Source organism: Microtus oregoni, unplaced genomic scaffold (assembly GCF_018167655.1).
Source record: "Microtus oregoni isolate MIOR12 unplaced genomic scaffold, Mior012 000162F_ref0000463, whole genome shotgun sequence".
In the NCBI taxonomy this organism is placed as follows: Eukaryota; Metazoa; Chordata; class Mammalia; order Rodentia; family Cricetidae; genus Microtus; species Microtus oregoni.
Genome location: NW_024544817.1, coordinates 177,750 through 204,772, shown reverse-complemented (window position 1 = coordinate 204,772; position 27,023 = coordinate 177,750). Strand labels below are relative to the sequence as shown.

The 27,023-nt window shown below is 47.7% G+C and overlaps 1 long non-coding RNA gene across 1 annotated transcript; it reads right to left on the bottom strand.

The window, feature by feature from the left end:
• Positions 1-1,007: 1,007 nt before the first annotated feature.
• On the bottom strand, positions 1,008-8,952 carry LOC121445183. Its single transcript, XR_005973898.1, has 3 exons — positions 8,853-8,952; positions 3,389-3,565; positions 1,008-1,468 (listed from the first exon to the last, which is right to left on the bottom strand). It is a non-coding gene; the product is annotated as an uncharacterized LOC121445183 (long non-coding RNA).
• Positions 8,953-27,023: the final 18,071 nt, after the last annotated feature.

The window sequence follows — 27,023 nt, the reverse complement described above, 5'->3', positions numbered from 1 at the left end:
CCAGGGGTGTTGTTAAAGTTAAACCATGACTCCGTGTACCTTACACCGGTGGCAGAGCAGGTGATGGACTGTCACGATTACTATCCCTCAGGAAACACTGCTCAGCTGTACCCTTTTAAAGTTTTCTCTCAGCAAACAGAGTCCATGTGTACACTCGGTTAGCTTTCACCTTACCTATAGCTAGGAAGGGGTGAGGGGGGACCAGTGTGTGCATGCATGGAGAAAAGATGTTGGTTTGGCATAGCAAGCATATGCTCCCTGTCGGACAATTATGCATGCTAGTACAAGTGACATATGCAAACACCCAGACAGAAAGAGCTAGCCCCAAGGGACACAAGAGACAGGTTACATTCTCTTCCTTCTTTTTTTTCTTTTCTGTTTTATTTTGTTTTGTTATTCAAGACAGGGTTTCTCTGTGTAGCCTTGACTGTCCCAGAACTTGCTCTAGACCAGGCTGGCCTTGAACTCACAGAGATCTGAGTTCTGCCAGCCTCTGCCTTCCAAGTGCCCGGATGAAAAGTGTGCACCACCACCGCCCAGTCACATCCTCTTCCTTTTAAAAACCTTAGACAAGCCTGGTGATCTATCTTCATGGGATCACACAGCTAATGTGCTTTGGAGCCAACATCTCCTTAAGGCATCTCCAGCAGAACAACCCTGATGAGCAGGCTGGGAACTCATACCTTCAGGGCTATTTTGGAGCGTTCTCCTAAAAGGTATCAGTGTGCCCTCTCAAGGAGGAAGGGTTGAGTTCTCCCTTTAAGGAAATGCATTTCTCTGAAAGTACTCTACTGATTGCCAAATTCAAATCCTCATTGAGCAGATTCCCATGAAAGTTAAGTCACAGAAAAGACCAGTCACCACACTTTAGAAATTTATTTTGCACCGGGAACTCCTCGTTACTGCCCTACTCAGCTCCTGTGAGATGCAAGCAGGCTACTTTGACAGCAGGGTCAGACCCAGGGACCATGTAGGTCGAGGCAGGGGACAGCCAGGGATGTGGCCCAAGGCTTTTGGCTTCTTGTTCTGCTTCAGGTTTCCCGTGGTTGTTAAGGTGACATAGGCAGTCCTGTTTCCTGTGGACTGGGGCACCTCATAAAGACACTGTGAGATGTGGGTTTGCTTTGCCCGCTGGGATCTGGTGTGCTTGCAAGTATCTTTTCTAAATGGAGGTAGGGAAGTTTCAGTCCCTGCTCCTTGGAGAGCGGGGACCTGCTTTGAAGAGGGAGTTGGAACGTGAACAGTCAGGTTTTGTAGGCATTATGGTTTATTTCCTTGTGGTACCGCAGCTTCCTCTGGAAAAATCCAACCAACACATCCGCTCCGAGTCCCAGGGAACTCCCCCCGTGTTGACCCTCTGTCTGATTCCTGTGTGGTCAGAAGAGTGATGCTTTTCAGTGCCCACACTTATTTCCATGGTAAAATAATTCCACGCTCGGCTAATTCCCACTTACACACAAGTGTGCACCTGTTAAAATAGGTCATTTTTCACAGTTAATCTCCTGGATTCCGTAGCTATGTGTGGGAACCTCAGACAAATGCAACCTGAATATCATAAAGGGCATCCTTCTCTGATGAATGACCCTGGTGGGCCCAGGCTTCTACATCCCCTGCCTGAACTGATGTGAGAAACAAGGCAACTCACTTTCTACTGGGAGAAAAGACTATAGTTTCGTCTTAGCATCGAAGGCATGTTTGAATTAGGCTCCTGTAGATGCTTTCCTGAGCTCCAACAACTTTCCCCAGTGATGTGGATAAAATGAAGGAAGGAAGAAGACGGGGGATGGGCAGAGGAGAGAAGGGAAGGACAGAGGAAGGAAGAAAAGGCAGGTTGTCAGAGACAAACACTCCAGCACGTGACGTTTTGTTCCCCGGGCTGCAGTGGATCAATCATTACTCGGTCACAAAGGTTAAGGGTGAAAAGAAAGTACACAGAAAAGAACTTTTGATTTTGGAACCTTGGCAATAAGTCTCCCTTCCTTCTACAGAGCGCTGTGCTTCTGGGAACCTAAGGACCCAAGTCAACTTTCTGGGCATCACTTCAAAAGCGTAAGGGATAATTGTGAACCTGGGACCTGGGTTCCAGAGAGATGTGTCAAAGGTCACCAAGGTAAGTGCTAGAGTCTTGGTTTGTTTTTACTCAACTTGACATAAACTAGAGTTTATCTGGGAAAAGGAATCTCTATTCTGGCTTGTAGGAGAGTTTGAAGGGCATTTTCTCAATTAATGATTGAAATGGGAGCACCTACCTACAGCGGGTGGTGCTACCTCAGAGCGGCTGGTTCAGGGTTGTATAAGAAAGCAGGCTGAGCAAGTCAGTAAGAACATCCCTCCATGGCTTTTGCGTCAGTTCCTGTCTCCAGGTTCCTGCCTTGATACCGTGCCCTGACTTCCTTTCATGATGGGCTAAAGCTAAAAGCTGAAATAAACCCTCCCGTAGCCCGCACAAGTGGCTCTTGGTCACAGCGTTTTATCACAGCAGGACACAGCCAAATCAGGGCAGATGACCGTCTGGGAAGCTTGGCTCGTGGACAGGGACAGTCTGTCACATACCCCTGTTCTCAGGGCTTGTGAGGCCTGCTCATATTGCTCCTGCTTGGATTGGTAGCTCATCTTAAAGAGAACCGAGGTGGGTCTGGGGCCGAGGTGTAGGCAACTGCCTCACGTGGGCTACAGATCTCCTAAGGAAGGGGGTGCCTTGAACATAGTAACATACACGGGAACCCTACATCTAAGCATGGGGGCCTCCTAACTGATTTCAACCCTTATTTGAGACATGTATGAAGACAGATGGGGACAAGCTGGCTCCTGTGCTGGGAGACAGCAGAAGTTCGTTTCTAGGGCAGAAGATAGCCCAATGCTGTAGATGCCTTTACTGGCAGTCCCCTCCCTCTGAGCCTCTACCACCTGCAGAATGGTCCCTGGCACAGTGATGGCTGGGGCCTTAAAGGACATTCTCTGAGGGCATAACCCACCCTCTTCATTCAGTCCCCTTCACTCACACGGCCTTAGCATCCACCATCCCAAAGGACTTCGGAGTGTGCTTGGAAAACAAAAAAAAACAACAAAAAAAACCCTGGTCCTTCCTGCTGAGACCACAGCTGAGCAAGCTGGTAGCCAGGGTCTATTTGTCAAGAGCATGGCCGACTAAATGGAAACAAAACCGTACAAAGTGGATTCAGTGCGAGGCCTCTTCTCAGGAGGCTGAAGCGAATGTCCAGCGTCTGAATCCCTGGGGCCGGGAACAGTTTACAGAGGACAGACATGGCAACCGGGAGGCGGTTGCTGAGGGAACCCACAACCATGACATGGGCAAGATGAGTAGGAGCCGAGGACCTTTGACCTGAGAAGAAAAGGCTTGGGGAGCAGGAGAGTTGATGTCACATACCTGAGGACTGTCATGGCGAGGATCTGTGTTTGCTCTCTGTGACTCAGAGGCTAGACCATGGCCTGGGTGCTGGAAGGGAGTCCTGAGGCAGGTGGCTATGCAAAGTTCACACTTCTCTGTTATTTTGCACAATTAGTAGACACTAATACAAAAATTTTTTTAAATTGCAAACAAAACCTAAAAACAAAACAAACAAACAACAAAAAAAACGCTGAGTGTTTTCCTCTTGTCAGAGCGTCCTAAAGGTGGGTCAGAAGGAGCACCCTGAGGTGGTAAGTTCCTGCCCCTGGAGGAAATTAAGATGGGCACGGGAAGCCACCAGACAAATTGGCTGTGGAGAGGAGCCAGCATGAGAGCGAGCTAGGGGGTTGATCCTCCAGGCTGCACTCTGCCCAGAGTCCTGGATTCTCTCCCCTGGCTGCTGCCGGTTAATGAACTGCAGACACCCACACCTGGCAGCCCAGTCAAACAGGCCTAGATGTGAAGGAGCAGGGCCTGCACCACAGTGGGCAGATTAATACCAGACTCCTCCTGGGGTCTCTGGAACGAGAGGCTAGTTACGCAAACAGACTCTTTCGTGAGCCTGAAAGTTGTCTGAGGTGGGAGGTGCCTCCTCTGACCCCAGGGGCACTAACCCCTCCCAAGCAGGAAGTGCCCCCCACCCCCCTGCTCAGCTAAAGGGGAAGGTAAAGGTGGAGCAGAGCACTCCACTCACTTGGCCCCTCCTGCCATCCCCCCATGGATTGTGGGGCCCCTTCGGAGCAGTTAAGGTCTCAAGCACAGCTCTTTAGGGTTGCCCCAGCAGAAGGGTCTCTGGGGTTGGAGTCAGGATCCTGCCCGTTCCTCTCATTCCCTCTTGCTTGCCCCCTCTCCCACATACTCTTTAATGGTAGAACTGGGAATGGCAGTTTCAGCCATAAGTGGCTCATTCAGTGGGCAGGCTCCAGCTCCTGCCGCGGGTAGAAATTTCAATTCTGAGATGAAGAACTTGGCACTCGGGAGCTGAGAGAAAGACAGCAGCTGAGGATGTCTGTGAGGACTTGCGGGTAGAAGGATGCCCCAGTGTTAAGGGACAACAGGAGGCAGGGCTGGCTCAGTTGTGGGGGCAGTTACAGAAGACTCCCTAGAAGTCCTATTAGAAGAAAGTTTGATCACACTGTTTTGTTTTCAACCTGGTCTTAACTATTTACATCCCAGCATCATTGGACTTGCAACCCTCTTGCCTTAGCCTCCCTGATGCTGGGATTACAAGTATGCACCACTGCCTGCCAGAGGGAGAGAATGGGGCTGTCACTGCAAGTGGTGTGAGAGTTCAGCCAAGAACGGGCAGTGAGAAGGGACAAGCCAGTGTTGATGGCAAGGGCTTGACTCTAGTAGTCTGCAGATGAGGATACCTGGAGTGCGGAGAAAGGAGCTGACTCTGGATGTCAGGACCTACCATCATCTGAGATGCTGATGGGTTCCTGAGGTCATGGGGAACAGAGGAGTGACATGGGTTGGCATATAGAGGTGGTTTTGCCTGTCTCAAAGATAAACTATACAAGGGGGCTAGTGTCAAAGAGGGTAGTCAGAATCCTCCAGGTACAGCTTTGTTGAGACAAAGGACACCTGAGCTAGCGTAGGTGTCATAGGATGCAAACCAGCAGACTGAGGGGGAAACATTTTCTTCAGGTTTTAGAACTGACAACACTGTCCAACAAACGGAAGCTTCAGAGAAAATGATGCAGGAGAACATGGACCAAAGACTGGAATCGGCACTTTATAGACAAGCCCAGGAGGAAATAAAACAACATTCATTGACATGGAAACACAAAGTAAAACTGCAGCCATTACCCCACACTCCAAGAGTGGTCAGCATCACAGCGGCTGACCATGTCAAAGTGGTGGTGGGGACCCGAGAAACCACAGCCCAATCACTGTCCGCCAGAGAGGTTTTGGAAAATGATGGTTCTCAACCAGTGGTTCGAGACCCCTTTGGTGATCAAATCACCCTTTCCCCTTTCATAGGGGTGGCCTGAAGTCATTATAAAACACAGATATTATGATTCATTACAGTAGCAAAATTACAGTTATGAAGCAGCAACTAAAATAGCTTTATGGTTGGGGTCACAAGGAACTGTATTAAAGGGGTGAAGCATTAGGAAGGGGTGGGGAAGGAACCCCCAGGCCACATTAATATAAAGTAGGCCCTTTTGCTTTTGCCTCTGGTCCTTGGCGTTCATGCTGACAGAGTCCCGAGGTACACAGTGTGTCACACAGCAGGAGTCTGAGCACACATCTGTATCTGTATCTATCTTTGTCATGTCCCATCTCTCTTCTTGAGAACCACCGTGCTAGAAGCATTTTGGAGAACTCTTGGACAGTTCCTGGTGGAGTTATGTATGCACCTACCCCGGGATTAAGTGGTCCCACCTTTATGTATTTACACAAGAAAATAGAATACTAAAGATTTATACAAGAAAAGCATGTTCCCAATAAAAGTATAAAGAATGTTTATAGCAGCCTTATTCAAAGAGCTGACTGGAAACAATGTGATTCTCCGCAGGCAAAGGCCTGGATAAATAACCGCACAATAGAACACTACTATAAAGTAAAAGGGAACACCCTATGCACATGGTAATAGGCTCAAAATTGTAAAAACAGTAGGGTTCCATTAACTGTATCCATATACAGAAAAAATAGTGCATAATATTTAATATGAGACAGTGGGCATGAGTGCATGAGATGGGCAGAGGGTGTTCTGACTGCTAAGAAGTTGGGAGAGATTTCTCTAAAGATAGATATGTCCATACTTCATTTTCAGTGATGATAATACAAGTCTAAAATTCTTAAAATCTGTCAAGCTGAGTGACAAAATCTCAACATTGTTTCATGAAAACTTTACATAAAAAGACAAACAAGGTCTGGTAGCTGATTTATATGTGATTCTCCTATTCTAACTTGAATGTTTACATGGATCCTGATTATACCGGGACAGATGAAAGATTTGTTATTAGTTAGGTTTCATTGCTATAACAAAGTGCCTGTGGCAATCACTTTATGAGAAGAGGTTTCTTTAGCATATATGTTTGGAGGCTGAAAGTCAAAACAGCTTGGCACAGTGCAGGGAAGGAACTCCAGGCTACATTAATATCAACTGGGCCCTATTGCTTTTGCCTCTGGTCCTTGGCGTTGGTGCTGGCAGAGCCCCAAGGCACACAGTGTGTCACACAACAGGAGTCTGGAGCACACATCTGTATCTGTATCTATTTCTAGCATATCATATGAAGCCACTAGGATTCAACCATGGCTGCCCTACCTAAGAACTTAATCTAATCTAATCATTTCCCAGAGGTCACACTTGAGACATCATGATCAAACTCAATTTTCACTTGTCTCAGTTAGGGTTCCTTTTGCTATGATAAATACCATGACCAAAGCAAGATGGGAAGGAAAGGGTCTGTTCAGCTTATGGTTTCACATCACAGTTCTTTATCAAAAGGAGTCAGGACAGGAGCTCAAGCAGAGGAGGAACCTGGAGCCAGAAGCTGACGCAGAGGCCACAGAGGGGAGCTGCTTACTGGCTTGCTTCCCATGGCTTGTGTTTCAGTCGGTGTTCTATAGCTGTGAAGAGACACCATGACCACTGCCACTCTTTTAAAAGAAAGCATTTAGCTGGGGCTGTCCTACATTCAGAGGGTTAGTTCATTATTATCACGGCAGAAAGCACGGTGGCACTCGGTCAGATATGGTGCTGGAGGAGCTGAGAGTTCTACATCCGGATCTACGTGCAGCAAGAAGAGACAGCAAGAAGAGACAGCAAGAGACACTGGACCCGGCTTGCCACACCCACTCCAACAAGACCACACCCACTCCAACAAGGCCACACCCACTCCAACAAGACCACACCCACTCCAACAAGGCCACACCTCCTAATCTCTCTCTCTCTCTCATAGCACCACTCCCTAACAACCAAGCATTCACATTTGGAGCCATTCCTATTCAAACCACCACAACTTGTTCAGTCCACTTTCTTATGGAACCAAGACACCAGCTCAGAAATGGCAGCCCCCACACACAGCACCGGAGCAGCAGTTGAGAGCGACGTCTTGATCTGCAGGCCCTTGTGATCAAGCATTCAAATACCTGAGCCCATGGGAGCCATTCCCATTCACACCACCACACGCCTGGAGGTGCCCATGAGTACACTGATGTTGGCTTCTGTGGACTGCAATGTTAGGTCAAAACTTGTGATAATGCCAGTGGGTTTAGAAATCAAAAGTGATAATTTTTGTATGGCTCACTGAGGTGGCATGGGAATACAAACAAACAAGCAGCTTCCACCTATAGTCCATCATTATTGATAAGGGAATCAGATTCACTGTGATAGGTTCATAAACGACCTTAATTCTCCCTAAGCAGGACCGCTTCCTAATCCACATTCCTTTCCCTGAAGTTCACATCCTCTCTTGGAGGTCAAACTCAACCTTCAGGCCCAAACAGGGAGCCACCTGGGAAAGACTTAACCATGTGGCATCAGAGGTGACAACACCTCATTGGGGTGTGTGTGTCTGAATGGCAGCACATGCTGGGGTACCCCAAACACAGGTGATGGCAGGTGAGGAAGGGACTAGGCTGTCTTGTATCAGAAAGAGGAGGAGGCTTCTTCAACCTGCCCAGATTTCCTAGCAGATATGGCTCAGGGATTCAGGACAAGATGCACTTGAGCAGACGTGGGAGGAGAGTTGTAGCTTGGGGTACACAGGGACTGGGGGTAGGCTCCCAGGAATGAGAAACTAGCTATGGCTGCTGAAGGCTCCTTTCAGGGCCACTTGACATGCTCACAGCACACATGCAGCCCGGAACTGCTCTGTGTTTTCAGGCTTCAGGTCAATTGGCTGTGTTGCATAGGCACCTGACGCTTGTGCACCTCCAAGTGTGACCTGGGGACCAGCAGCATCGGCATCACCAGGAAGCTGGTTAAAAGTGGAAAATCCTGGGCCTATGACAGACAAGTGAGCTAGAGTCTCTAGTTCAATGGACATCTCATGAGCAGCAAACTTTGATACATCAGGGGAAGTCCCTTCCATAGAGCAGGATTGAACTTTACCTCTGAAAAGAAATCCTGTGTCATTGTGTGGATGAGTGGGAATGCAGAGCTTGCTGAGGGAAGAGAAGGGTTTGTCCACACTGCTGGGGAATAAGCAGACAGACTCAAGCCTGATTAAAGAGAGACAAGAAAATGTAAAAGGCTATTTCAGTATAAAATGAGGCTGGGGAGGTCTGGGATTTCACTTGATTGATACCTCCTTCCTTAGGACAAGGGCAGCTGAGGGGAAGCCCTTGGCTGCTCATTATCACCCCCCTCTCAGTAGAGGACCCCATCCCAGCACCCATCTATGCCCTAGGCTATAAGCATGGCAGAAAACACCCAACACCAGAAAGCTTCAGAGGCCTGGGTGACAAGCTGCACTCAGGTTCCTACCTGCCATCTTGGAAGTGCTGCCGTGAGTCATCCCTGAGACCAGTGGCATGTGGACATCCAACACAATCTAGCAAACTCCTGGGTAAAGTGCCCCTTGCACAGAAGCTTCCGATGAGCAAACTTGGGCAAGACAGTCCCGCAAATTTTGCCAAACCATCAGAGGCTCTGTTTTATCGTTGTGCACAGTGCTGTTATCTTTAGAGCTCAGTCCCACAGTGCTGCCCTGGATAACTCTCAGGTCAGGTCATGTTCCTCTGGTGCTTCAGAAACAACTCCCTGGGGGACAAAGATAGGCGCTTCTAACCCTGCGTTTCAGAAGTGCAGTCGGTGCTATCCAAGAAGAGTTCCGATATAGACAACAAATTCCAGCAATACCACCGTGGGAGTATCAGAGCCAAAGGAGACCTCACTCATCTGATGTGGTTCTTTATCAAGCACTGCCAGGAGGCAGAACAGAACAGGGGCAGAACTGAAGATGGACTGCATCAGAATCTTTGGAGCTATGTAACCTCGTGTTATTAAATATTGACTCTGTTCCTCGCGCACAAGAAGGGAACGCTGATAGTGCCGCCGTGCTGGAGCTGTTCTGAGGGTTAAATACAACCTCCAGCCTTAGGAGACCACCTGAGGACACAGTATGCACTAAGCCCAGGGGAGCTATTGTAAGTGTTGAAGCTGCTTCCAGCCTGGAATCTCAATGAGGGCGAATAATGCAGGGTGCTCACTGGGTGCTCTTTCCAAGGAAGAGCGGTCACGTGGTCTGGAGGAAGTGGAGGTTCGGAAAGGGAACCTCATGCTCTCTGTCTTCTACCTCCTCATCTTTTTTTTTTTTTTTTTTTTTTTTGGCTGGGATACACTCTCACACTTGGATGGACACACACACACCCCACAATAGATTTGCAGCTGTCACGAGAGAGATAACATGGAAACAACTGCCAACAGCTGGGCTCCCAGCCCCACTTGCTCATGCTGTTCCAGCTCCAGCTGTGAGGAAAGAGGAAGACTGGAGCCAAAATCAGCCTCCCCCACCCCTGAGAAAATCCACCTAGATTACACAGCTGCCTGCCCCACCTCCGCCCCCTTGGGCCTTCAGCTGGAGCTTGGGAAATTGGATGAGGAGGTGAGGGGCTGGGAGGCCAGGAAATTGACTTTGTTTATTCCTGTCTTCCTGGAGAGTAGGCACAGGACCCCCTCACCCCCACCTTCCACTGGGGACCTGGGTGTCTAGCCTGGCCTACAGCTGTTGTGTGTCTAGGTCGGGCATCTGTCCTGCTCTGCTATGAACCATAGGAGGAGGGGGCTTTCCAACAGTGGTTCCCAGCCCCGATTGTGTATGACAATCACCCAGAGATATTATCTGCAGTACCCCAGAACTGAGTGGGTTCTCTTCAAGGAGGGCCAAGGTGCTGGCGCTTTTTAAAAATTCTTAGGTGATTTTAACATTCATGGTTGGGAACCTGTGGCCGACAAGGAAAAGCAAGACTCTTGGGAGCTACACATCACTGGCTTCCCTGACTCTGGAAACAATTCGGCTCACACTCACCACACCCAGCACAGCTTCAGAAACAGACCTGGCTGGGGTGACAAGGGAATGAAGAATGGACCCAGAGACGGGCACAGTGACAGAAAGAGGAGTTCTGGTGGTCTGGGCTCTCTGTTGGGGGAATCAAAGCCCCTCAACAGCCCGGGGGGGGGGGGTATTGTACAGAGCTGAACAGAGAAGCACGGTTACTGCACATGGCTAAAAGAGAAGGTAGTATTTACAGTGTACAGCTGCCTCAGGGAGGCGGGTCTAGCTAATCTTAGTAGGACAACCTCTGCAGGGGAGCAGCCTTCAAGTCATGAGTATCTGGAGACATTTTTTTGCATATACTGTCAATGCTCACGTTGGTTCCCCCGCGAAGGCTATGCAGTCCCTCTGAGTCTGAGGCAGTACGGTCCTCAACATGACTGTGCCTGTGTCAACAACACACATTCTCTCAAGACTTCAGTCACTCAGGGTTCCTTCCCATCTCTATACGTGCTCTTATTTTATAGATGGGAACTGTGTGGTCTGGGGAGTTGTGACCAAGTCCAGTGTCACTTACGCTGACCGTAATACAATGATAAAATAAAAAAAATGATAAAAGCGCCTTGCTAATATGCAGGCCTTGAAGGGCAGTGTGAGTTGCTAGCAGTAGTGACCAGACAAGGCACCCGCCAACCAAGAGCCGGCAGGGGAATGGCCAACCCTCTGAATGTCATCATCTGGCCTTGGGTACACAAGGAAGGGCAGGCTTCAAAAGGCCCCCATTTGCTGATCCACAACCACTCAGTGGAGTTCAGCCCCTAAGATGGGTGCCCGTGCAGCAGTCCCACCCTTTCCAGAACCGTGTCTGTCTCCATGAGTCAGAAGGAACCAACAAGTCCTGTGGTTTGTATTCTGGACCTTCCTCTGTGTACAGAGGGCTCCTGAATTCCTTGGTGAAACACAGATGTGTGGCTTCCAGGACATGCCCGGGCCTTTCCTCAGGTCTGTCTTCATGAATGTGGGGTGTACTCGGTTAGGGGGAGGGCAAACAGGCAAATGGGTAGCTCTGCTCAAGGGATTTGGAAAATAATTGGACTTTGGACAGTATGTCCAGATGTGTCTTTGTGGGGGGACATGAGGCTCCTTGCAGACACGGATATTGAAGGGGGAGAAAAGAGAAAGGGAATGGGCCAGAGACATACGCCTCTTGCACTACCATGTTCGGGGGAGGGGTGGGCAAAATTCCAGGAATTTGAGAATTTGAAATTAGAACTTGGGTTTTCAGACCACTACGATATGCCTTTGTAAAGATGGGAGATAGAACACATTTTAACAATCGTCTCCAGCTCCTTTTAGAACTTTGAAATTATAGATTGAGTAGTTGGAACGTTTGCTCCAGGTACTGCAGCCGTATCTTCTGGATGAGTGTCTCAAAGCTAGGGACACCACTCAGAAAGTAGAGGGCACTCTGGGTTCCACACCTACTTGTCCTCAGGTCTTGGAGTCCTTGTGCTGTGTAAACGCTGCACAGCCTTGACTGGGAGGGAATTAACTGATGGCCGTCAGATCAAGGAGCAAGTATGGGCCAGGGTCAGGGCCAGGGAAGGGCCATCATGGCTGTTCTTAAAGAGTCTTAAAGAGCTTGTCTTGCCTGGTCTGCAGATTCCCTTCACAGAGAGCAGACTCCTGAGTTGAAATTGCCTGTTTTGTTTTGTTTTGTTTCATCTCAGAATCAACACAACAAAATAAAGTTCCCAGGTCCCCTTCCCCATAGCAAGTTAACTGTCGCACATGATACCAGAGCCCACTGGCTTCCAGCGGTTTCTGATCAAGCTGACACCAATCTCAGTAGAGTATGCTGGCCTTGCTGCCCTGTCTGTTAGAACTATTTCCTAACCGTGCTACTCCGCCAACACAAAATAATCCCAATCAAGCCAAATCAGACCAGACTAAAAGATATCCAGGTTTAATTAGACACCTGCGCTCCTGGGTGGCCCGGAGGGGAACGGGAAGCCACCAACGTGACCACCGGAGAGGAAAAGGGAAAACCACATGTTTGTTTTCTGGGGAACAGTTTTGAAGAGCCACAATCACCATCCTCCATGAGCACTATGGAGAGTAATCTCAAGTGAAGGGATTAGGAGGAGCCTCCTTTGGTGAGAACTCTTAGGACTGGCTGGTGGCTGAACACACACAGACAGGGAACGCTCATGAGGGAGCCAAGACCAGGAGGTGGTGAAACGGGAGTGCTTGAAAAGACTGTGATAGGGTCAAGTGGGCTGTGAGAGCGTCAGCCATGTGAGCGCACAAGATCCTGAGTCCTGGACTGTGAGAGTCAGAAAGGAGCCTGCAGTGGGTGTCCTTGACCTCATGACAAGCAGGTCCAGAGCCACTTGTGTCCCCACCCTGGCATTGTAGGCTGCACTCTCGGAGGCCACCCCGTAAGCAAATGTTTTCATGATTGTGACCATTTGGACAGCAGCTAGGTGAGTTCTCTCGAATGCAAGCATGCCTGTCAGCCACGCAGACTGGACTGCTTCACAGAGTGGGAATGTTTTGAATACCTCCGAAGCATCATCCAGAAGCTGCTCAAACAGGTGCCCAACTGTATGACTGAGACCTCTTGAGCTTTGCTCCCTAGAGCCTGTCTGCAGCAACACATGCCGTCTTCATCTGCGTGTCCTTTTTATTGGTTCCTGCTTCATTCTTCAGCCTCCAGCGAGACTCCAGCTGCCTGCCAGAGGACCGTGAGCACCAAGAACAAGCCAAACAAGCATCAGGTAAGACCAGGGCTTCAGAAGCCCCACGGTTGACTGAATAAGTAGAGGCACAAATTGTCCCAGTGTCCGGAGAGGCAAATCTCAAGAGGCCTCTGGCTTTGTTTTCCCTTGCAGGCTGTGCTGTGTTGCAAATGAAGTCTTGCCAGGAAGAGGCAGGGATGTCCTAGAAATGCTAGGCCAGAGGAAAACCGTCCTTTCAACTTGTTTGCTTTTCGCTGGATGGTGTGGCTGCCTCCAACCCTCTCTTCCTGCAAAGACTCCATTTTTTGAAGCAACACTCCCCCCCCCCCGCCCCTCCGCCACACACACACTCAGCCTCCCATTGCCTCTCCCCCTGCTTTGCTTCTGTCTAGCACCTGAGTAAGAACAAAGTAGATGATGTGAATGCATGCTGCACTGAGCCGGCCAGATGTGTCTGCCTTTCCATAATACCAACCTCCCTCTGCCTTCACACCTCTGCCCCAAACACACATCCTGCCACCCCCATCTCTCCACTGCATGCCTGCACTCACGGCAGGAGGCAATTTGCAGCAGAGGGAGAGCAGGCCTTAGTTCTTGATTTCAACATAGATTTCTTCTGACCGTGTTTCAAGCCAGAAGACAAAATCTTGGATGGCATTCAAACTCGAGCTCATCAATACCTTGCTCCCAGGATTCAGAGAAGGAGCAGATAAACAGGATAAAGCCTTGTCTACCAAGTTGACCTGCAGTAGAGCGGTGTCCATACCAGAGCACTGCGGTCCCTCCACAGCCCCGGGCTACACCAAATCTCACAAATCTTGGCTTGCATTTTTCGGACCCACTTGCCTGTAGAGATGCTTAGGAAAGGGTTATCCAAGCTTATCGGAGGCTGCCAGAAAGAGGCCTGCTCCTTTGAGTGTACTGAGGACTGGATGGATGAACTAACCAGAGGCCCCAAGCTCGCTCTCCCTGATCCTTCCCCTCCCCCCACTCTTTATTAATAAAATGAAGTGGGTTTCGTTGTTTATCTTGTGGTCCGTTTTCATGCACAGTAAATATCAGAAATCCTGTCTCAAAAAAAAAATGAAACAAAAAACAAAAAGGTGTTTGAAGAGTTCTGTTTCTAAAAATAGATGTAGTGATAAGAGCAGCGGGGCTGCATCCCCAGCACCCCGGCCGCCTACATGGTTAGCTTTACCCAAAATAATTACACGGACACTGTATTCTTTTAAACACTGCTTGGCCCTTTAGCTCTAGCCCTTACTGGCTAATTCTGATATCCCGATCAACCCATCTCTAATAATCTGTGAGCACCGGTTTTAGGAGCAGCAGGGCTGCGTCCCCAGCACCCCCGCTGCCTGGCTAGCTTATGCCCGAAATAACAACACACAAACTGTATTCATTTAATCACTGCTTGGCCCATTTCTATCTAGCCTCTTCTAGGCTAATTCTCACATATTAATTTAGCCCATTTCTAATCATCTGTGTAGCGCCCCTAGGTGCGCTTACCGGGAAGATTCTAGCCTATGTCCATCCTGGGTCGGAGCTTCATCGTGTGCGTCTGCCTGGGAGCTGGGAGCATGGCGTCTCTCTGAGGCGTCTGCTCCTGAGAGGAGAGCCGTGGAGTCTGAGCTCACTTCCTCTTCCTCCCAGTGTTCTGTTCTGTTTACTCCTCCCACCTATCTTCTAACCAATGAGGGCCAAGCAGTTTCTTTTTATTTAACCAATGAACTTCCTCCATCAAATAGAGGCCACTAAAGCCAGCCCCAGCCTGTACTCCAGGTCACACAGTCACCCCCTGCACGCCAGGTCACACAGTCACCCCCTGCACACCAGGACACACAGTCACCCCCTGCACACCAGGTCACACAGTCACTCCCTGCATGCCAGATCACACAATCACCCCCCGCACACCAGGTCACACAGTCACCCTCTGCACGCCAAATCACACAATCACCCCCTGCACACCATGTCACACAGTCACCCCCTGGATCCTCACAGTCGCTGCCTGGGGTTGCTGCCCCTACTCTCACTCTGAAGACGAAGAAACGGAGAGAGATCTGTACCAGGCTTTTTCTTTCAGGCTACCAACCAGCTCCCAAATGATGACACAGAGACTTATTATTAGCTCTGAGTGCTCGGCCTAGCTTAGGCATGTTTCTGGCTAGCTCTTTTAGCTTAAACTAACCTGTTTCTTTTTACCTAGCCTTAGCCTCAGGACTTTTGATCTTTTCTTACTTTCTTGCTGTTTCTACGGCCAGCTGCCTGGCTGGCGGTCTCCTAGCTTCAGCTCCTGGGGATTTCTTTTCTTCTCTCATTCTTCTTCTCTTTCTAAATCTCTCCTCCTATTTATTCTCTCTGTCTGTGAGCCCCACCAATTCCTCTCTCTGCCTAGCTATTGGCCATTCAGCTCTTTATTAAACCAACCAGATGCCTTAGGCAGGCAAGGTGAAACAGGTGTAATACATCTTTACATAATTGAACAGATGCAGCATAAATAAAAGTAGCAGACTGTTGTGGGCCAATGGTTTTGCCCTGTAAAGATTTGTTTCTTTACTTGTTTAATAAAATGCTGATTGGGCAGTGGCCAGGCAGGAAGTATAGGTGGGGCAATGAGAGAAGGAGAATTCTGGGAAGAGGAAAGACGCAGTCACCCAGTTGTAGTCACCCAGATGCAGAGGAAGCAAGATGAGAATGCCTCACTGAGAAAACTACCAAGCCACATGGCTAACAAAGACAAGAATTACGGGCTAATATATAAGAGTTAATAAGAAGCCTGAGCAAATAGACCAATCAGTTAATAATTAATGCAGACCTCTGTGTGTTTCTTTGGGACTAAAAGGCTGTGGGACCAGGAAGGACAGAAAACCTCAGTCAACAGCTCACGTTTACACAGTTAAAGTAATATTCTGCAGCAGAAACAAATGTAAAACATCTTTACATAGTTAAACTAATATTCTACAACAGAGGTTAAATGACAGAGCAATTCCCTAGGGTTCTCTGACAAAAAAAGTAGCAGGGTGCATAAATTCTCTAGGGTTCTCTGATTAAACCAAATCATACCAGGCATTCAATTCCATGGTCTTTCTATTACAATAATACAAATATGTCAAGATCCAAGGAGTCTTTCATTCTGTCCATCAAGATTCCACCCCCATATCATGCTCCAGCCCTTTCACCAACACCAACAAAGGAAACTCCCTGAACCATCTGAGATATGCAAATTTCTACTTTACAGGAAGTGAGGCTAGGGTTCTTTGTTTGTGGACACAAATGTCTTCACCAGATTGGGCCCTTCATCTTCTGTTTGTACATGAAAGAACATTAGAGGCACCTTTCTCCTAGGAGAGAGTCAGATCTCTGTTCATAATTCTCCCAAGGCCAAGACATCTTAGTAAAGAGACAGTCACTTCTCCATCCCTTCCCTCGTTTAGTGACCCTTTGAGCTGTATCAGTTGTGTGAGGATTCTCTAAGCCAGTATTTTTTCCAACTATCTTTGGATGTTGAGTTTGAAACTTGGAGGTGGCCTCTCAGGTCCTAGAATTGAAAGGTGAAAGAGAAAACTAAAACTAGCAGAGAGAAACCAGTTGTTTAGAGGCGTGACCAGAAAGAAATACAACAGATGCCAGAGTCCAGCTCAATGCTTCTAAACCCAAGGAGTGGCATCCTGATCTCGATGCAGTCCTGTGTCTCCATCACACTCAAGATTTGAACCTTGTTTTGGTTTGTTATTGCTGGTTTTCTTTCCTTCCTTCTTTCTTTCTCTCTTTTTTTAAAAAAGATTTATTTATTTATTTATTTATTTAGCATGTATACAGTGTTCTGACTGTATGTCTGCTGCAGGCCAGAAGAGGGCACCAAATCTCAATATGGATGGTTGTAAGCCACCATATGGTTGCTGGGGATTGAACTCAAGCTCTCCGGAAGGGCAGCCAGTGCTCTTAACTGCTGAGCCATCTCTCCAGCCCCACTTTTGTTTGTTTTGAGTCAACATTTTGTTCTATAGTCCAGGATGGCCTTGGACTTGTAGTAATCCTCCTGCCTCAGCCTCTAAGTGCTAAGATTACAAGCACACTGAGTTTTGATTGGATTCCATGGAAACTTCCATCTCTCGTTTTTTAAGGCTTTCCTTTAATTTTTCAACATATATGTATATCTCTGAATGTGGTGGTTTGGAAAGGAGAGGCCCCCATAGGCTCGTATATTTGAATGCTTAAGGTGGCACTATTTGAAAGGATTAGGAAGTGTGGACTTGTGGGAGGAAGTGTTTCAGTGGTATGAACATTGATATTCCAAAGCCTGTGCCAGACCCAGTGGCTCTCCTCCAGCTACCTATGGATCCAGATGTAGAACTCTCAGCTCCTCTCCAGCACCATGTCAGCCTGCATGCTGCCATGCTCCCCATCGTGATGAAACAGACTAAACCTCTGAAACTGTAAGCAAGCTCCAATGAAATACTTTCTTTTAGAACACTGACTAAGACAGTACGCATGTCTGTGCGTATGCCACATGTCTGTGGTGTAGACAGAGACCAGAAGAGGGGATTAGACTCCTAGGGGCTGGTGTTTCAGGGTCTGTGAATCACCTGACATGTCTGTTGGGAGCCAAACTCAAGTCCCGCAGGAGAGTCTGTGCTCTTCACCAGTGAGCCATCTCTCCAGTGCCTCTTCTTCATAGTAAGACATGATTAAAAAGAGACCATGGGACTTATAGATGGCAAAGTATAAAGCCACTTTTTATTTTCCATGAAAGGCTAAATCAAACTGAGTTTGTTCATTTTGAATTTGTGGTCAATATCCAAATCTATTTTTGCCTCTAATAGCCCCTGAAATGTGATCTCTGGACAGCAAACAGTGTCCCTTTTCTGTCCTGTGCGGGCGGCACCCTTACAGGACAGTACCTCTTTGATGAGTCAATGCTCTTCTAAATGGACAGGGCCAGGGGAGGGGTTCAGGCAAACCTTCTTTAAAGCCTATTTCTGGACCAAACATTAATTAAGCCTGAACTTTTTTTTTGTCCCTGGAAGGGCCAGGCTGGGTTGAGATGGTGCAGTAGAGGGGAAGAGCCCTTTGTGGGCTAAGTTCCCTCTCTGTGTTGTGCCAGCTTCCTGCGTGGTCTCAGGTATACCCCATCCACCCGAGGCCTCAGTTTCCCCACCTTTGGGAAGTAAAATGGGGCCAGACTCTCTCTTTTGGAAGAAGGCCACTGTTGCCCTGTGTTCTGTTCCCACCCCCACCATTGTCTTTCCTTCTGTCTTTGGCTTGGCTGTGTGTGCTATTCAGAGCACGAGAGGAGTAAGATCCCCGGATGGAGGGAAGGCAGGATTTAGTCTAAGAGGTAGACGACTTTGCTATTGAGAAGAGAAAGAAGTCCGACTTTTCCACAAGGCTTTTTATAGAGCTTTGCTGGCCTTGCACCGTGAGTCGCCAACACACACACACACACACACACACACCGGGACACCGGGCAGCAACCACTGAATGCTACATTGTGGTGCTGGATCCCTCCGGGCAGAAGTTGCTATTTGCAGCGTCCATCAGATTGTCTGAGGGAGTGAGAAGCCAGAGCCGTCAGCTTTCGCCAGGCCTCGCCAGACTGTGTCCAACACAGGGACCTCCCAGGGAGACCAGCGCAGAGGAAATCAAGTTGGAAATTCACTGGCAGCCTACATTTGACCCCATGGAAAGTGCTGACTTGAGCTAAAGGGAATGTCACAATTCACTGTGGCCCGGCTGTGCTGTTCAAACACAACGTAGTGGGGTTACCTCCTCTCCCATGCTGCTCTGAATGCTGGGCACCGTTTTATACCTGCCCTGGAGGATATAAAAGTTAGAATGTCTGGTTTTGGTCCTCAGACAGCTTGTAGTCCAGTGTGAAGGGTAGAAACAACAGCGGTGGCCATGATCTATTTTGTCAAGTGCCATTCTTGATGCATACAGACGGGCTTGAGGGGCAGAGCAAACCCAGAAATTGATTCTGAGAGATGGTACAGCTAACTGTGGTGACCAACTTGCCCCGTTATGGTGACACCTATTATACGCAATGGTAAGGCACTTCTGTATGCCTCTACGACAGTGTTTCATGACCACAAACTGTAGGTTTGGGGGTTCTAGTGAGTGGGTTCATCTCTTGACCCATTCATGGCATGATGGCACTTGGGGGGTGGTAAAAGGCAGATGTGGTTAGAGGTATGTGGTTCCCAGGGGTATGGCCTTGGAGCTATATTTTTACTTGATATTTTCCTGTTGCTTCCTGGATGCCTTGATGTGAGCTGTTCTGCTTTTTCCATGCCATCTTTGCCCTGATGGACCTCTAAATGAACGAGCAAAATAAGAGTTCCTTCCTGTATTGGTTAGGGCTTAATCCCCTATTGTCATGGCGAGACACAGGGCAGCATGCAGGCAGACATGGCAAGAGAAGGAGCGGAGAGTTCTCCATCTTGATCTGCAGACAGCAGAAGGAGACTGCCCACTAGGCCTGGCTTGAGCATATAAAGCCTCAAAGTGAGCCTTCACAATGACACACTTCCTCCAACAAGGCCACACCTCCTAATAGTGCCACTTCCTATGGGCCAAACATTCAAACGCATGTGTCTATGGGGGCTATTCCTATTCAAACCTCTATACTTCCTAAGGTCAGGTCACAGCTCAACAAAACAATTCCAGGGTAGCCCGACCTGCTACAGTGTGGGACCATATGTCCGTGAAGGTTCTTTTAGCTCTGACTTTGCTAATAGACTTTGCCTTTGCTTTAATCTTAAAAGAAGCTGTTAATTGAAATGTAATATACATCAAAAATATATATGCGAGATACTAAAATATTCCTCTTAGGAAGTAATAAAGAACAGAAAATATGGGCCATTTCTTAATCTCCAAACCTCATTTTGTACAACAGAATAGCAGAGATTTTTTATGTAATGAATCCTGCAGTGGCTTGCCATTTGCCATTAGGATTTGATGGGTGAATGATAGATGCCTGCGTCCTGATTTTAATTTGAAATTGTTGTTTATGTCTACTCTGCTGCTGAGCATTGGCCAGCCTTTATTTTTACAGATAGGATATACCAAGTTTTATTATAGCAGAAGTTTATAGTTCCAATTAGGTCAGTCCTCATGTTCACACCTCTCCAGAATTGAAGCTGTCATTATAAGGAAGGCAAATTGCAGTAGGTGTTCTCTGATGGTTTGGTGGTTACTTGTGATATGGAATAAGAAACATTATATGTCAAAGGTGGCCTACGCCCTGCTGTCCGCACCACCCCTGTCTTCTGGGTAAAGTAAATCAAAGACCTTCAGGAACATCAGGCAACGGATGCCATGTGCCTGCTCAGCTGTAATGAGCACGGGTGGCCTGGGTAGGGAAAATGACTGCCTTTATGTTTATCCACCCCAGGTGAGAACTGTGCTACTCCTAAGTCTGCATCTTTCCTATCCTCTTGTCGAATGCAGCATGGGCCAAGTGCATGGCGAGGCTTGGAGGAGACAGTGAAGGAGCTGGCCATCACAGAGCATGCAGCCCAGTGCAGGAGAGGCTCGGGGGCTCTGATGAGCTCACTGGGGCACTTGGTGGTTAACCAGTGTTTAAAAGGCCAGCTTAGTTGTGCCATTCCAAGGAAACGCTTGGTGTTCCTCACAGTGTGAGTGGAAAAAGATTTCATGGTCTGTGTGATGCATTCTTCTTCGTTACTACATCCCCATTTCCAAGAAACACTGAGGAATCAGCTCAGCCACCTGACTAGTCATAGGCACATATGAACAAGCCTGATCACTAGTTTTAGGGGCAGCTGCTGTGACATCTCTTCTATAATGCAGGGTCATGAAAAAGACACCATAGCTTCCCTTTATTTTTAAGAGGGGCTGGGGGTTACTACTTTCAGAAGCCAGAGGAGGACACCTATTCCCTGAAACTGGAGTTACAGGCAGTTATGAGATGCCCAATGTACCTGCTGGGCACCTGCCTAGGGTCCTCTGTAAAAGCCGCAAGCTCTCTGAGCTGATGAGCCATCTCTTCCGGCACGAAGTTCTCTACTCATGTCCGTGCTTCCCATGGGAGTGTGGGAGGTGAAGTGAAGTCCTTCTGACCTCTCCAGGTGACAAAGGGCACTTTCCCACACTCTGCCTTTGGGGCGATTGTATCTGCAGGCAGAGCTTTCACCGGGATGTGACAAAGGTCTTTCCTATCTTGCTTTCCTCTTTCTTCCGGTGAACACACACCGGGCTTACCCCAAACACCAGGTCCTGTGCCAGATGCTAACTGATGGAGAGACGGACTGAGGCGACTGCTGACAGGTCATGAACAGGGCATTTTGAAAGCTTGAGGGGTCACCTGTGGTGTGTGCGGCTGTTATTGACTGAGCCATCACTGTGCTGTGCCAGAGACACAGCAATAAAGAAGAAAGAGTTCTTATCTTAAAGATCTCATACTCCGAAATATCCATGAAACGGACAGATAATGTGGAGTAACAAATTCTGATAGTCCACCCACCTGTCTTTCCATCAGCATCCGTTTACCCAGAGGATGTGTTTATTATATTGAACAGAGCCAGCACACAAACCACAACTGAGGAATTCATAAATGTGGTTAATTCTGGTAGGGGAGCATTCTGCAAGGGGAACATTTCCAGGTGGACAGGGATCTGGGGGAGTGGGGGAAAAGCCTCTCAGATCGATTCGGGATGACCTCTCCACAAGGGGAGCAGGCAAGTGTGAAGGAGGCAGTCTCCGGATTAACCGGGTGGAGCTAGAAGCCATAGGCACAGGGACTCCCGAGGCCAAGGCTCTGAGATGCCAATCCTTTAGAAAATGGCAGGATGGCTGCTGGACAGTTAGTGGGAAGGATCTGGGACCTACAGAGCTGATCTTAGGGGAGGGCTCAGTCAAGGTCATGAAAAACCTTATAAAAACTTTACTAAGTGGGAGCTGGAGAGATGGTTCTGTGGTTAAGATTACTTTTTGCCTTTCCAAAGGACCCGAGTTTGATTCCCAGCACTCATATCAGTGGCTCACAACCACCTGGCGCTCTAGCACCTGGGGATCCAATGTCTTTTTCTGGTTTCTGTGGGCATCGGCCTACATGTGCCCATTCTCAGACCGACACACACGTAAATAAGAATAAAGTCTTAAAAAGAAAATAACACTTGGAAAAAAACAAACTTCATTAAGCACACCCAAGGACTGTTCACTGGGAAGGTTATTTTCTGACATGCTTTCAAAAGTGTTTTTATGGACCCTGCTCTTAGCTGAATTACATGAATTTCTTAACGGTGTGCAAAATAGCAAACAGTAAAGATATAAATCCAAACTCATTACTTAATGGACAATTACAGACCACCCTATATATTCAAGAGTAAGCATCTCCATCAGCTAGAAACAGACATTTACCAAAGTCACGCATTGGTTGAGCTGTAACATAAATCGCAATGCATTTTCGACAGTAGAAATCCAAACGAGTGAGTTCTGTGCCCCAATGAAACTAGACATAAGGAGCAGAGGAGGCCTCGGGAATTTAGAAATCAAGGAGCACACTTGAAGAAGTGTTCTTTGAAAGATTTGTGGATTGAAGACACGCTCCTCAACACAGTAGTGTTGGAGTGCTCTGATCTGGAGAGTCATAGCTTCATCAATTCATAGCTGAAGGGACTACTGGAAGGTGGGACCTTGGAAGGTGGAAGCGAAGCAGGTTCCTGGAGATGTGACTTTGAAGGTCACACCCTGGTCCCGACACATCCTCATGGCTTGGCCAGCTCTCCCGCCATGGTGTTTCTGCTTTGCCGAAGGCATAAAGGCCATGCACTCAGCCCACAATGGACTGCAACCTTGGAAGCCGTGAATGACAGATAAACTTTTCTCCCTCTTGCTTTGTTTCTCACAGGTACATTGTCATGGCAACAGAACACTAACACGATGCATCATATTTCGACACAGGTCAAAGAGGAAATGACAAAGGAAGTGAGAAAATATTTTTAACTAACCAATAATGAATAACCAATACATAGAAATACTTATTACACAACTAAAGTAATGCTTTGGGGGAAATTTGTGGGAAAAGTTTCCATCTTCAAAGGCAAGGAAATCAAAGCAGGATTATGAATTATGGACAGGCCACAGTGAAGTCTGTTGGTTTATACGATCAATGTGAGTTAATAATTATAATTTAAAAAGTTAGGAAAGGAGCATATCAAAGTTGAAACAATAAACATGAGAGAGAGAAAAAGCATGCCTCCAACTGAAAACAAAGATAAAAGCAGAGTGTGTGCGTCAACATTCCCCTCCTGGGTGCTTTGGTCTACCCCTCTGGACAGATGGGTCTACCCTCCTAGATGCATGGGGTCTAACCCCCAAGGTGCTGAGTCTAGCCTCCTGGGTGCACGGGTCTATTCTCCTGGGTGCACGGGTCTATTCTCCTGGGTGCATGGATCTGTCCTCCTAAGAGCATGAATCTACCCCACTGGGTGCATAAGTCTACCCTCCTGTGTGCCTGGGTCAACCCCCTGAGTGCACGAGCCTACCACTGTTACTATTGCTTGTGTGGATCAGATGCCAGCTCTTTCAGCCTTTCAATATGGATCACACCAGCAACTTTCCAGGGACTGTCCAAGTTTTTAGCTTCAGAATAGGATTGTATCTGCGGTTCTACTTCTTTTGGCTTTCTGCTTCTTGGACCAAGCAGCCACCAAACAGCTTAAGACAGTTGCCTGGAGACGGAATGGGAAATCCAAATGGTAAAAAGTCAGTTCACAGTCATTCACATCACTTCCACCAAGATGACCCCAAGGTCAGATGTTTTCACTGGTGAGTTTGGTCATACAGTTATGGAATCTATAAGACATGTTTCACACAAACTCTTTTAGAAAATGAAACATTTTTCAAATCATTCTCTGAGCCCAACATAAATTGTAAGGAGAAAATATGGCATAGATATTTTAAGAACAGGCCTATACTGTCTCTCCTGCATTGATGAGGATCTTGAAGTTCAGAAAAATGACACAATGTGGAGCAGTCCCCACGATTTGGAGACAGTGGCCCAGGAGAGTAGACTCATGCTGTGGGAGCTCCTTCCACTCCTTCAGCCAAGAGCCTTTAAGATACCAGCCCACTTGGGCTTGGTCTCTTTTATTAATATTTATTTACTTATTATGTATACAATATTCTGTTGGCAGACCAGAAGAGGGCACCAGACCTCATTACAGATGGTTGTGAGCTACCATGTGGTTGCCGGGACTTGAACTCAGGACCTTTGGAAGAGCAGGCAATGCTCTTAACCACTGAGCCATCTCTCCAGCCCCTGGGAATGGTCTCTTATACTATAAATGCAGTGGTAAAAATCTGTGCTTGCTTTCTTGTTTCCAACATCAGTAGTTTTTAATTGCACCTCTCTTAAAGCAGTCAGCCCTTGCTCAGCATGAGCCCATCTAGAAAAAAATTCACGGCTACCAAAAGTCACGCTTTTGTGTTATTTTGTGTCTAGAATTCCTTTTTAATCTTTCTCAGGTTTTAATGTGGATGTCGTTACCCACGTTTGGCGTGCCAATTTGTTGTGGTAGGAGGCCACTTGTTTGTTTTCCCATCTGCACAAACTTCTGAAATAATCACCCAGAAACTATATTATTTAAATCACTGCTTCGCCAATCACTTAGGTGTATTGCTAGCTAGCTATTATATCTAGTATTAACCCATTTCCAGCATTTTATATTTTACCATGAGGTTTGTGGCCTATCGGCAAAGTTTCATCTCCTGTCTCCGGCAGGTCTACATGGCTTCTCTCTGACTCTGCCTCCTTTCTCCCAGAATTCCGTTTAGTTTTTCCCACCTACCTCTATTCCCTGTGTAGGCCCAAGACAGTCCTTTATTAAGCAATGGTACTCACAGCATACAGAGGGGAATCCCACATCAGACTCAAGCACCCAGCAGTGTAGACCCATGCGTCCAGGCAGACAGACCCATGTGTCCAGACAGACAGACCCATGTGCCCAGGCAGACAGACCCATGTGTCCAGGCAGACAGACCCATGCAATGGGCGTCTTTCTCCCTTGTGCTGCTTTCTTGAAAGTGGTCCCACAGTTTGGAAATCATAGCCCTGAAGTCACAGCTAGAGAGGCCAGGGCCAGAAGCTGAAACCCTTGAACTCCTTCCTTCCAGTTTGCTGCACTCAGTGGGATGCACATGCTCAGTTCTGTACCCCACATCTCTGGTGGTGGAAGGCCCCATGTGAATCTTCCTATTTATAATGAACAGTTGTTTGAGGCTAGAAATACTGTGTGTGGTTCTAGAAATCCCTCTTCATTTCACATCTGGTATTGCCATTTGGGCCAATAATCCTGTCTAGCCCATTATGTATTGCTCTGTGTAATAGATATGGCACAGAAGGACTGCCTGGAGCTTTTAAGAGGAAAGCAAGTCCCTACCAGATGCAGACAATGGTTGACCATGGGGAGAGCTATGCCCCACTCAGGTCTTACCTACACAGAAAACCAAGCATGTGCACAAAAGCTTACGTTACTAATTAACATTCAAATCTACAATGTGACTCTGCTTTTACCGTTTGTCAGGATATGAAATCACCAGCTCTTCCTTCTGTGGCTCTTCAGTCTGCCTGTCTTTGTCATGATTTGAGATATGGACCATTGACTGGAATGTGGGAGATTGTGTCCCAGTCTGTGGTGATGCATTGTCTCTTTATGAATTGCTGGAAAGGTGGCTTGAGCTGACCTTGACACCCACTGTATCCTCTTGCCTGGTGGTCTCTACCTCCTGAACATTTCTTCCCATTCACTTTGTCATAGTTGGGGCCCCTCAACCGCATGAGCCCACGCCCCCCTTGCACATCTGAGCTACAGTCTCTTCTCCTTCAGTTTCCTTATCAGGGCATCATCCAAGTTTCTGCCCTGCCATTGAGTTAAACTACATGCACTGGTACGACTGCAAACTCTGGCCTTTGCACACTGCTGACTTCACAATGTTAACTCTGCAGACTGAGCTGCGATGCTCCCTCCCTAACTTCTCCTGTCTTTCCTTTTTGACTACAGAAGGTTCCATCTACCCTGGTACACAGTGCAAAAATGTGAAGTCTGTCCTAGAACCAACCAAGCTAGGAAGTCCCTTTGCCTTTCTTTTCCAAGGAAGACTAGTCAGAGAGCCCTGACTGCCATCACCTCTTGTGCGCTCATCCTGAGCCCAGCCTTGCATCTCCCACTTGAATGACAGCAAGAACCTCCTCATGGCTGTCACTGCTGTCTCTATCTCACACTGCTGTTCTTCTTCAACAGCTCCTGTTAATGCTGGGGCCAGACTCTGACATCCCTGTCCATACTGGACACTCTGCTCAGCGTAAAAACACAACTCCTCACATGGTTGGTGACAAGTGCCACCCTTCTAGCATCTCTGCTGCTGGCAACCCACTTTACAGGTCTCTTTCTCTATTCCAGCCTCCCAGGGTTCTGCCATGCTGTAGACAATGTCCTTCCTCAGAGTCTTCCCTGAAAACTGTTTTCCTCCGCATCTACAGGGCCACCATGATACTGTTTATGTTTGGAATGTCCCCCATAGGCTCAGGCTTTGAATCCTCACTCTCCAGTTGGTGGCGCAGTTTTGGGAGGCTCTGGAAGATGTCAGGAAGTGGAAGAAGTAGATCCTACACCTGAAAGCTCTGAAATCAGGAGAACAAATAATTCTTTTCTCCCTGAGTTGTTTCTGTTGAGTACTGTGATCAGAATGATGTAAATGCAGAAACTACACACCTTTGCTTCTTCAAAAGCAGGGACTTCCCTTCCTACCTAGTGTAAAATGGTACCTTCTGCTGGGGGGGGGGGTGGCTTTAAGGAGGTTTGAATGAAAATGGCCTCCACAGACTCATAGAGAGGCATTATTGGAGGTGTGGCCTTGTTGGAGGAAGTATGTCACAGGGGGTGAACTTTGAGGTTT